This window comes from Capsicum annuum, chromosome 1, assembly GCF_002878395.1.
Source record: "Capsicum annuum cultivar UCD-10X-F1 chromosome 1, UCD10Xv1.1, whole genome shotgun sequence".
In the NCBI taxonomy this organism is placed as follows: Eukaryota; Viridiplantae; Streptophyta; class Magnoliopsida; order Solanales; family Solanaceae; genus Capsicum; species Capsicum annuum.
In genome coordinates, this window is record NC_061111.1 from 118,063,036 (window position 1) to 118,073,898 (window position 10,863).

At 32.4% G+C, this 10,863-nt stretch overlaps 1 long non-coding RNA gene across 2 annotated transcripts; it reads left to right on the top strand.

Annotated features, from left to right (window-relative positions):
• Positions 1-471: 471 nt before the first annotated feature.
• On the top strand, positions 472-5,634 carry LOC107878011. Of its 2 annotated transcripts, XR_001676682.2 has the most exons (4): positions 472-801; positions 879-967; positions 1,392-1,472; positions 5,252-5,634. It is a non-coding gene; the product is annotated as an uncharacterized LOC107878011 (long non-coding RNA). The 2 variants fall into 2 exon arrangements; XR_001676683.2 differs by lacking the exon at positions 1,392-1,472 and having other exon boundaries at positions 513-801.
• The last annotated feature ends 5,229 nt before the right edge of the window (positions 5,635-10,863 follow it).

Here is a 10,863-nt window from a genome sequence, read left to right on the forward strand (position 1 = left end):
TTAAAATAGATTCTATCAATTAAGTTAGTTTTTTAAAAATCATTGATACCCCTAATTATTAATTTGAGTTTAACTTTAGTAACATCTTTTATTACATTAGAAAAAAGAAAAATTACAGAAACTAGCATCCTTAAGACTATAATTACAATAAATAACAACACTTTTTTGAAATTACAATTTATAGCAAAAGTAACAATATTTTACCACTTCATAGTAATAGAAGAATATGTATTTTTCAGTTGTGCATATGTATTTATGAGTAATACATATATATTTGTATATGTATTTATATAGCAAAATTTTACTTAAATATAAATATAATTTATTATTTTTCATAATTATGAAACTATTGCTATAAAAATTATAATTAAAATTAGAGAGTTGCTATTTTTAAAATTTTTCCAATAAAAAACAACAAATATTTAAAAAAAAAAAAAAAAAAAGGACTTGGGCCCAATAGTGATCCAAGTCTGAAAATCAGCAATCAAAAATTAGATTTAACAAAAGCTAATACATAATACTATTCAATTAGGAAAATTCTAGAGTCCTGGAGAGAGAAAGTGAGACAGTATCCACGAATTCCGATGGTTCTCGTCGGATGTAGGAACGGCTTCATCTCCACCACTCAAAAACAACTTCTTCTCTACCAATCTTACCAAATCGGAGTACTGTGAAGATCACAAAAACACTGAGCTCGAGTGAAATTTACATACACACTTAAAATTCTCACAAACGCCATTAATTCAGACTCAATGAAGACTTCTTAAGCTCAGAATCGGTTCACCAGAATGTAGCACCTAGGTAAGATCAATAACTTTCCCAATCTTTATCAAAAATTGCTCGAAAGTACCTATCTACCCGATCTTTTTTCTTTGCAGGATGTGCTCCAAAAAGCTAATGCCACTACATAAGAGTTCAGATCTAGTCGATAAATACGTTGAAGCATTTTCCATATTCATCCCCCAAGGTTAATCTTGAAACCATGTTCTTTGATATTTTGTTATCCTACAACTTTTTGATATAATTATAAGTGTAGCTGGTTGCTAAAACTATGTAAAATTATTGACTGCGTCTGACCTGTAGTCTGAATTTTTAAAGTTTTATTCTGAAATTTTTTTAATCCTCAAAGCTGGCATACCTATTTCCTCCATGTGAATTAGTGATTTAGCCTTAGTCGGAAGTTCTTGAAATGAATTGAAATGCATTATTATTTGTGTACCTGTAAAATTGAAAATAAAATTAGTAAAAATATCTGCCACTTGGTTTCTTTCTCGAAAGATATGCTCCACCTCCACCTCGTTATGTCTCCTCAACTCCTGCATTAATTTAATTTCCATAGAAGTAGCCTAAGGGATCTCCTAGACTCCATCTAACACCTTTTTAATAACCAGTGAAGCAGTCTCTAAAATCAATGGAAGAAGATTGCAATTAATACAGTATTCCAGCCCAAATCTCATGGCTTTAGCTTCCAGGTACTGACCAATTCTCTCCTTTTCTGGTCTCAGCATAAACAAACTTTGCTTCACCATTTCTAATGCAAAAAGCAGCAGAACTTGACCCTGAATCTCCCCTACTGGCTCCATCATTGTTGCATTTATGCATACCTCTTCCAGGGCTTTTTCATTTAATTATCTTACATGAAATCAATGGTGTGTATTCCTCAAAGAACTTAACCATCACGGACCAACAATTAAGAATTTCTTCCAACCAAGAATATCTATTTTTAGCAAACAGATACATATTTCTGTTAACCTCCATAGCCATAGCATGATAGTGCATCCTACCCCTATGTCTACTTATATTTCTCTCTTCCAAATTTGCCAAAGAATAAATGTTGGTACTGCCTTAAATAAAGGTTTTAGTTTAACTCCAACATCTCCATGCCACCATTTATTCATGATCTGTCTTAACTGATGAAAAAGACCCTGAATCCCTGCAGCTCCTGCAAATTCACTCCACAAATTATGAGAATCAGGACAACTAACAAAAAGGTGATCAAAAGATTCCTGTATATTATTAGCATAACAACAACAGTCCATATTATCCACTACTGTCATTCTCATTAGAACTTCTCCAATTGGCAATCTACCCTTCCATAATCTCCATAAAATGAGAGATACTTTAAAAGGTATTCCTTTCTCCCAGATATTCAAAATTTGTTCATGATGTTCTCCTTTCTGCCTAAGTAAGTTCCATGCACTATTCACTACCAAATTTCCTATACTATTAAACATCCACCATGGCTTGTCCCATTCATCTGATTCACTTCTATCACCAATGACACTATTCACATGATTGCATACTTCTTCATTGAATAATTCTAACATAAGATTCTGATTCCATCCTTCATTAGTCATGATCTGCCTCACTTCATCAAAATCTTCATTACAGACATGAAAAATAGGTAAGTAAAAATACTAAAGCACCCAATTGAGACCAATTGTCGAACCAAATGCTAGAATGTCCGTATCTAGGTTCCCACCAAATCTCCTAATCAATAGAATCTCTAGCAATCAATATTTGTTTTCATATTTGAGATCCACCCTTCCATTCTACCACTTGAGGCCTATGTCTTTTGCAATATTTGTTCCACAAAAAGTTAGACCAAATAGTCTTTTTAGTTCTAAATATCCACCATAGCTTAGCAAATAAGGCTTTTGATACATCAAATAAAGATCTAAAACCCAAGCCTCCTTCCTCCTTGGGAAGACAAATCTCATTCCATGAAGTAATTTACCTTTCCAAATCGGAAGCTTATTTTGTACTTTCTTTATAAGATTAATAAAGTGATGTTTCCTTCTCCTTACATGTCCAATGGGACATCCCAAATACATCAGGGGGAAAGTACCCCTAATGAAACCTGTATTTCCTTTCACAACTTGAACTGCATCATGTGAAGCTTTGCTAAATATATAGAAAAAACTTTTTTCTCTATTAATTTTCTACCAAATTGAGATTCATACTGCCTAAGCACTTCCATTATAAGCTCCAAAGATCTTTTTTCAACGGCAACAAAGATTATTGTATCATCAGTATAAGCTAAATGATTTAAATTATCACTCCATTTAGGAATCCCAAAGCTCTTAAATTCATTATTGAAAAATAATCTGTTAAGAGCATTAGCTAAAACTTCAGCAGCAAGAATAAATAAAGCAGGAGATAAAGGATCCCCTTATTTAACCCCTCTGATAGAATGGAAAAAACCTCAAGTCTGCCTATTAATCAAGATTGAATACCAATTATTAGCCAGAATTCTCCAGTTCTTATCCATAAATAGATTATTAAAACCCATCTTCTCCAGCACCATAATCAAAAATCTCCAATCAACTCTTATCATATGCCTTTGCCATGTCGAGCTTTAAAACCACATTTGCAGTTTTTTCTCTTTTTCTAATATTAGTGATAATTTTTATGCTAAGAAAATATTCTCTGCGATACTCCTGCCTTTCATAAAATCAGATTGATTAGGGGAAATAAGCTTAGGCAGTAAACCCTTTAATCTGTCATGAATGATTCTTAAGATTACTTTACTGAGGAAATTGCTCAAACTAATTAGCCTTAAGTCAAAACATGTTTGAATAACATCTTTTTTGGTAATAAGACCAAATTAGTATGAGTAATGGCCTTTGGTAGAGTTCTATCTTCAAAGAATGCATGAACAACCCCAATTATATCCTGACCCACTATTTTCCAACAAGATTGATAAAAACGACCAGTGAAACCAAACCATCTGAACCACAAGCACTAACAGCATTTAACATAAACACCACTTTTTTAATCTCTTCAATATTAGGTAAACTATTCAACAAAAGATTATCCTCCTCAGTAATTATAGAAGGAATATTTTGTACCAAAGAAAAATCAGAATTGCTTAGATCTCCAAAAAACTGATTTTAAAAGAAATTAACAGTCTCCTCAGCTATTTGATCTTTCCCTTCTGTCCAAGATCCATCACTTCTCTGAATTCTTTTTAATATTTGCCTCATCCTTCTTTCTTTTACCAGACAATGAAAGAAGCTAGTGTTCTTGTCCCCTTCTATGAACCATTGAATACTAGATTTTTGTCTCTAAAATTTCTCTTCAAATTATAAGTATTTTTTTTGTTCGGCATGAGCTTTTTGCTGGAAAATTCTATTAGCTGAAGTGGGAAATTCCTCAAATAAATCTTCTTTAATTCTCACTATTTCCTCCCTAATAATGAGTTATTTGAAGATATCCCCAAATTTCTCTACTCCACTTAGAAAGAGCTTGTTTTGTCTTCTTTTGCTTGTGCTTCAGTTGATAAAAAAACATCCCATGTCTCTGATGCCACCCAATTCTCTTTCACCACCTCCAAGAAATCTTCTTTAGTTGTCCAGAACTTGAGAAATCTAAAAGGTTTGACAAATTATTGACAATCACCACCACAATTGATCAATAGAGGAGCATGATCAGATCCAGTCCTAGCTAGATGTTGTACCTCAATATTACCAAAAACATCTTGAAAATTCTGATTTATCACTACTCCGTATAATCTTTTGAAAATGCAAGCTTCATCAGCTCTCCCATTCCACCAAGTAAAAAGACTACCGGTGAAAGAAACATCAAATAATTCACAAGAATTTGTACAAAAAACAAACTCCTCATATTCTTGGGGATACAATTTTCTCTTCTTTACTTATAATAACTTTGAAATCTCCCCCACCAGCCATAAAGTTTGAATATCCTGCTCTAAGTTATAAATATCATTCCAAAGACCCATTCGTTCTACAACAATACATTTGGCATGCACAACAGTAGATATAGAAACTATTTACCATCATCAAATATGAGCTATAATGACGACTGTTGATCAGAATCTGAAATTACTTCCACCGGAATATGATTTTGTATGAAGACCCAAATCTGCCCATTTTAATTTTAGTTACATATTACATGCCCAATCTTTTCTTATATTTTTGAATTTGTCTTGTATCTTGAAATGGCTCCATTAGTGCTATAAGACAAAATTTATGGTGTCTGTGAAGCATTTGAACTCTATGAAAAGCATTTTGAGTTCTGAAAAACTTAATGTTTCAAAAGAGAGCTTTATACTTCATTTAACTAAGATTTCCCCCCCTCCTTGTTACCATCCTTGAGGACTTATTTTTGGTGTCTCCTTTATTTTTACCCTTCTTATCTCTGAGGTGCTGTTGTACAAATATTTCTATTTCTTTACATGTTTTCATTAAGTTACTCTTATTTTCATCTTCTTCCTTATCTTTAATCGCAGGTTCTATTACAGGAATGACACTGTCACCTAACTTATTTTGAAGAACTTGACAAGACACTAGCTTATATAGCGCATGCATTGGGGATGAATTGAAAGGAGTTACCAAAGATCATAGTTACTCAGAACCCTCTCCTCCATCCAATTCTTCATTCTCTGGTGGGATCATTTGCAATGGTTTATAGTATGTAGCTTTGGCTAGTTCCTTCAACAATAATATTTCATTCTCCCTTTTATGATTAACCAAAGAAGCATTTTTTGTACTTTGTGTATTTTTGTTGGACAGTGTAGTTTCATTCATCTCTTTTTGGTTATCCATATTGACCATATGCTGCTCCTTCATAAATATTTTTTGATGGCCATTTATTAATACTTTCTTTGAATCAGACAATGGTGCTTCTTGTTGCTAATCTGCTGCTGGGATTGATATTCTTGTGCTTTTTTCTGGTCAATTTTACATGCAGATTCTTTCTTATTTTGTTGGGTTTCTACTATGTTGACTGCTTTCAAATGATGATTGGTAAAAGCCCTGAGTATCCAATTTTTCGTGGATGAATGATGATTCATCTGAGAATCATTTTGTTTACCACTTTCTTTCCCTTGCTTTTGTTGATGATCATGCCTACACACTATATCTGTTTCATCAATATTAGTCTGATTCTGAGGCCTATTTACATTAATCTCATCTGCCAGAATCTCTCTCAATCGATTGCACTCAAATTCTTGTTTTTTTAGTAATTGTTGCTTCAGAAACATCACAATATGACTGCTTTTGTATTTTACCTGCAGTTCTATGTTCAACTTATGTAACCTCTTCCGTTAATGCAATAAAGGCATTGCTGATGTTAACAATTTTAGATGATGATACTGGTTAATCATTGAATTGAGTAGGTGCATTCTTATCATAACCAAAACCCCTATGTGTCGGATTCTATTGCCCTTTTTGACCCTTGTTATTCTCCCTTTGATTCTCTGTATCTACTGTATTATTTTATTTTGTCTTCCTGGATTTGTTCAGAAACATTAGGTTCCTTATTTTTTAATTCAGGATGCAAGACTCTTCAATCTTGTGCATTGTACCCTTTAATTTTGCACTCCCTGCAATACTTGGGAATCGAATCATATTGGATTTTAATTCTTTCCACTTTTATTCATTAGTGACTGGGTTAATAATTTCCATTTCACAAACTTTAGAAAATCAGATAATAGATCAACTTGCACCTTAACCGTAACATAACTAGGTCTCATCTTATTGATGGTAGATGAGTGTAGCTGAAGAGGTTTACCTATTGCTGACGCAATAGAGAAAAGTGATTCCTTCACATAAAATAGGCTTCAAATTCGGAAAAGATATCCATGCTAATGCTTAAGTTGTCTCCTCCTCCACTTTGAAATTGGCGTCATAAATTAATGGTTGCATTGGATAGGAATAACCTTTTTTATCTTAAAAAATAGTAATTTTTTTTGAATAATATGCTAACAAAGTCCTCTTCTCGATAACACCTAATCAAAATATATCTATTCCTCAATAGGTCAATAGTGAGACCTCCCTTAAATCTGCATTGTTTAGGTATTTGAGATTGAAGCTCCTCCAATTCTGGCCAACCATACAAGAACTTACCAACTACCACAAATTGTAAGTTCTTTATAATATTCATTCTATTAATCTCATTTTCAGTCCACTACACTCAGGGAATCCCATTATTCTAAGATATCTTCTTCAAAGGAATTTGTTCAATCGTTTGAACCGAACTCTGATTCTCAATTGGAGCTTTAAATAATGCGATAAAATCACTGGTTCCAGTCATTTTAGGCAATTATTAGGCTCGGTAGGCAAAGTAGGATTTGATGATTCAACTTTTGATGGAGACGGAAGGAAATTCTATAGTAGAGTTAATAGGGATGAACTGGTCAGCCGTAGAAATAAGCTGACCAGTGGCCGTGGTGGCTTATTTTTCTTCTTTTTTCTCTCTTTCTCTTTCTTTCTTCCTTTAGTTGCAAGTCACTCGCTTCTTATTTTATGAGCAAATTATTGAACTCTCTCTCTATATATTTATATACATGTATGTATGTATATGTATATTGAGATATAATTTGATTAGTATTTCTTTTTGATGATTTTACAAAATCAACTGACTCATAATATACATTTTGGATTGTTCTCATATAGTGAAAATATTTTCTTTGAATGTCCTTGTCATATAACTCGATAATTAATATGGAAAAATTAACTCAAGAGAAATAAAGAAAATTAATGTAGTCAAACAAAGAGTATGAAGTATTTAAGCTACTTTTTAAGAAACAATTATTATTAGGGATGCTTTTTTATGATTTTTTAAAAATAATTTTACTAGAATATAATTTATATTAAGTGAAAATACTAAACAAAGAACTAGATTTATTGTTTTATTTATGAAAAAAATTAATTGAAATAACTAAAAATTAACCGACTAAACATTGTTCTTATTAGTTAATCTTTATCACAAATGAAAGTGTATTTTATAATAAATTATGACACCCACAATCTTCATATTCTGGATGCGCCTCTGCTTCCATCAAAGGTGAAGTATCCTTTTATAGCATATGAAAGTCTTCCGTTAGATAAAAGTATTAAAAGATAGAATTAATAAGCTACATGTATATAAGAATTCATTGAATGACACATTCACTACATTGAATTGTTTCACGACACTCCATTGGATGTTCATAGATAATATGCCTCGTCAAAACCTTACTAGAAATAAATCAGTGAAAAAAAGAAGTACATACATATTGCAATATGTCTTTAATGTTATCTCATTAAAAACCTTATCAGAAAATTTTAATTGAGAAAAAATCTTGATTAAAGAAAAAAAAATACAACGCGAAGTTTACTCCCCTTGATGAAAATATCATTTCATTTGTTAGAGGCGACACATTCCTATCTTGAATGCCAGTTTCTCAAATGTTGAGGTTGGTAATACTTTAGTGAACAAATCCATCAAATTATCAACTAAGAGAAGTTGTTCTACATGTATGTCACCTTTCTTCTCCAGATCATGAGTGAAAAAGAATTTTGATGAAATATATTTTGTTCAGTCTCCTTTAATATAGCCTCCTTTTAACTAAGCTAAACATGCAATATTGTGTTCATACAATATAGTTGAAATATTCTTATTTAGCGAAAGTCCACACATTTTCTAAATATGTTGAGTGATTGATCTTAACTAAACACATTTCCGACTCACTTCATAAATGACAATTATTTTAGCATGATTTGAAGAAGTTGCAAATAATGTTTTTTTCATTAAATGCCAGGATATACCTTTGCCTCTATATGTAAATAAATAGCTTGTCTGAGATCGAGCTTTATGTGGATTAGATAAGTATCCTGCATCTGCATAGCCAATCATTTTTGACTTGTATTCATTAAAATAAAATAATTCAAGTCAATGATTCCATGAAGATATCTAAATATATGCTTGACACCATTCCAATGTCTTCTTATTGGAGAAGAGCTTAATCTTGCAAAATAAACTTACTGCAAAATAAATATTTGGTCGAGTATTATTGGCAAGATACATTAATACCTCGATTGAACTAAGATATGGAGTTTCATCACCGAAAAGTTCTTTGTCATTTTCTTAAGATCAAAATAAATCTTTATTTATATCAAGTGATCTCACAATCATTGAGGTACTCAGTGGATGTGACTCATCTATGTAAAATTATTTTAAAACCTTTTCTGTGTATGTTGATTAATGGACAAAAATTCATTTACAAAATGCTTAATCTATAGGTCAAGAAAATTTTTTGTCTTTCCCAAATCTCTTATTTCAAATTCTTTCTTCAAACGCTCAACAATTTTTGGAAGCTCTTTAGAAGTGTCAATGATAGTAAAGTCATCAACATACACAACTATTGCAACAAATTTAGATTCAGACCTTATAAAAATACAAGGGCAAATAAAGTTATTTTTGTACCCTTTCTTTAGTAAAAACAATCGGTAAGATGATTGTACCACATCCGTCCTAATTGTTTCAATTCGTATAAGAATTTTTGAAGCTTTATTAAACAAGTTTCTTGTGAACTTTTATATGTTTTAGGTACTTTGAATGCTTTTGAGATTTTCATAAAAATATCATTCTCCAAAGAATCATACAAATAGGCTGTGACAACATTCATTAGGTGTATTTCAAGCTTTTCATGAACTGTCAGGTTTATTATATACCTGAAGGTAATTTTATCCACCGCAGGAGAATATGTCTCTACATAATCAATATCAGGTATTTGAGAAAATGTTATGCCATAAATCGTGTTTTATATCTTATGACTTTACCTTTTTCATTTTATTTTTGTGTAAACATTCATTGTATCCCACTATTTTGACACCTTTAGGTGTTTAAATTATTGGTCCAAAAAATTTACTTTTTTCAAGTGAAGTCATTTTTGCTTGAATTGCATTCTTCCATTTCGGCCGATCATTTCTCTGTCTACATTCATTGAAAGATTTTGGTTTCAAATTCTCATCTTGTTGCATTATTTCAATAGCAACATTGTAAGCAAAAATATTGTCAACCTGAAGTTTCAGCTTTTGACGGAATATTTTTCATTATTTTTTTGGGAAAGTTACATGTTTTCAAGTAACCAAGGTTGCATTTAATGGTGGTTTTTAGTTTTTCAGGGTAAGGAGCTAGCTGAGAGAAAAGACTCAAAAAATTAGAAGAAAAACTCTTTTGATGGTTAAAATGGTGGATCGTCAGTCTTGCGATGGACCACCAACTCAACCGTCAGGTCCAAACAAAGTCCATGACTTCAGAAGACCCAGCGACGACCTATGTGGTGGACCGTCAGTATTACGACGGACCACTACTTTGGCCGTCAGAGCTAAATAGAACCAGACATCCTGAAATGCTTAGCGATGGCCAACATGGTGGACCGTCGGTCTTGCGACGGACCACCACTTCGACGTCAGGACTATTCATAACTTGACTCTCAAAGATCATCAACGACGGTTAAAATAATGGATCGTCAGTCTTGTGATGGACCACCATTTTGACCGTTAGTCTTATCTAAAAAGTAAATCTCCCAGATCAGCGGTGACAGACCAAATGGTGGACCGTCAACCTTGCAATGAACCACAACTTTGGCCGTCACTTTGGATCCGGGTTTTTATAGTTTCGAATTTTAAATCTTTTTTGACTGAGGAACATATAAATACCCAGTTTTAGGTTTTATGAGGGATCTCTTATCTTTTATTAGGGTTTTTCCATACTGAAAATACATTGTTACATAGTTTTTCTCTAAGGTTCATTGGAGATTTGTGGATCTAGATTCCTTTATCATATTTTCTATTGAAGATTGAAGAACAACAATTGTGACTTTTCTAAGCAAACTTTGAATTAATTTATGAATAACACAATGGTTTCTTCTTTTTTTTTGGGTGGAAATGTGTGGCTACGCTCCCATAGCTAGGGTTATGAGAGTCTTGATGTGAAAAGCTGATTTTGGGTTGTGAATCTAGTAGATTTCCATAAGTAATTGATATTGCATAAACTCTTCTTCACTTTAATGACTTTTCTTGGTTGCAAACTTGAAAAGTGAGCCCAAGAACAACACTTGTTCAAATAGAAAAG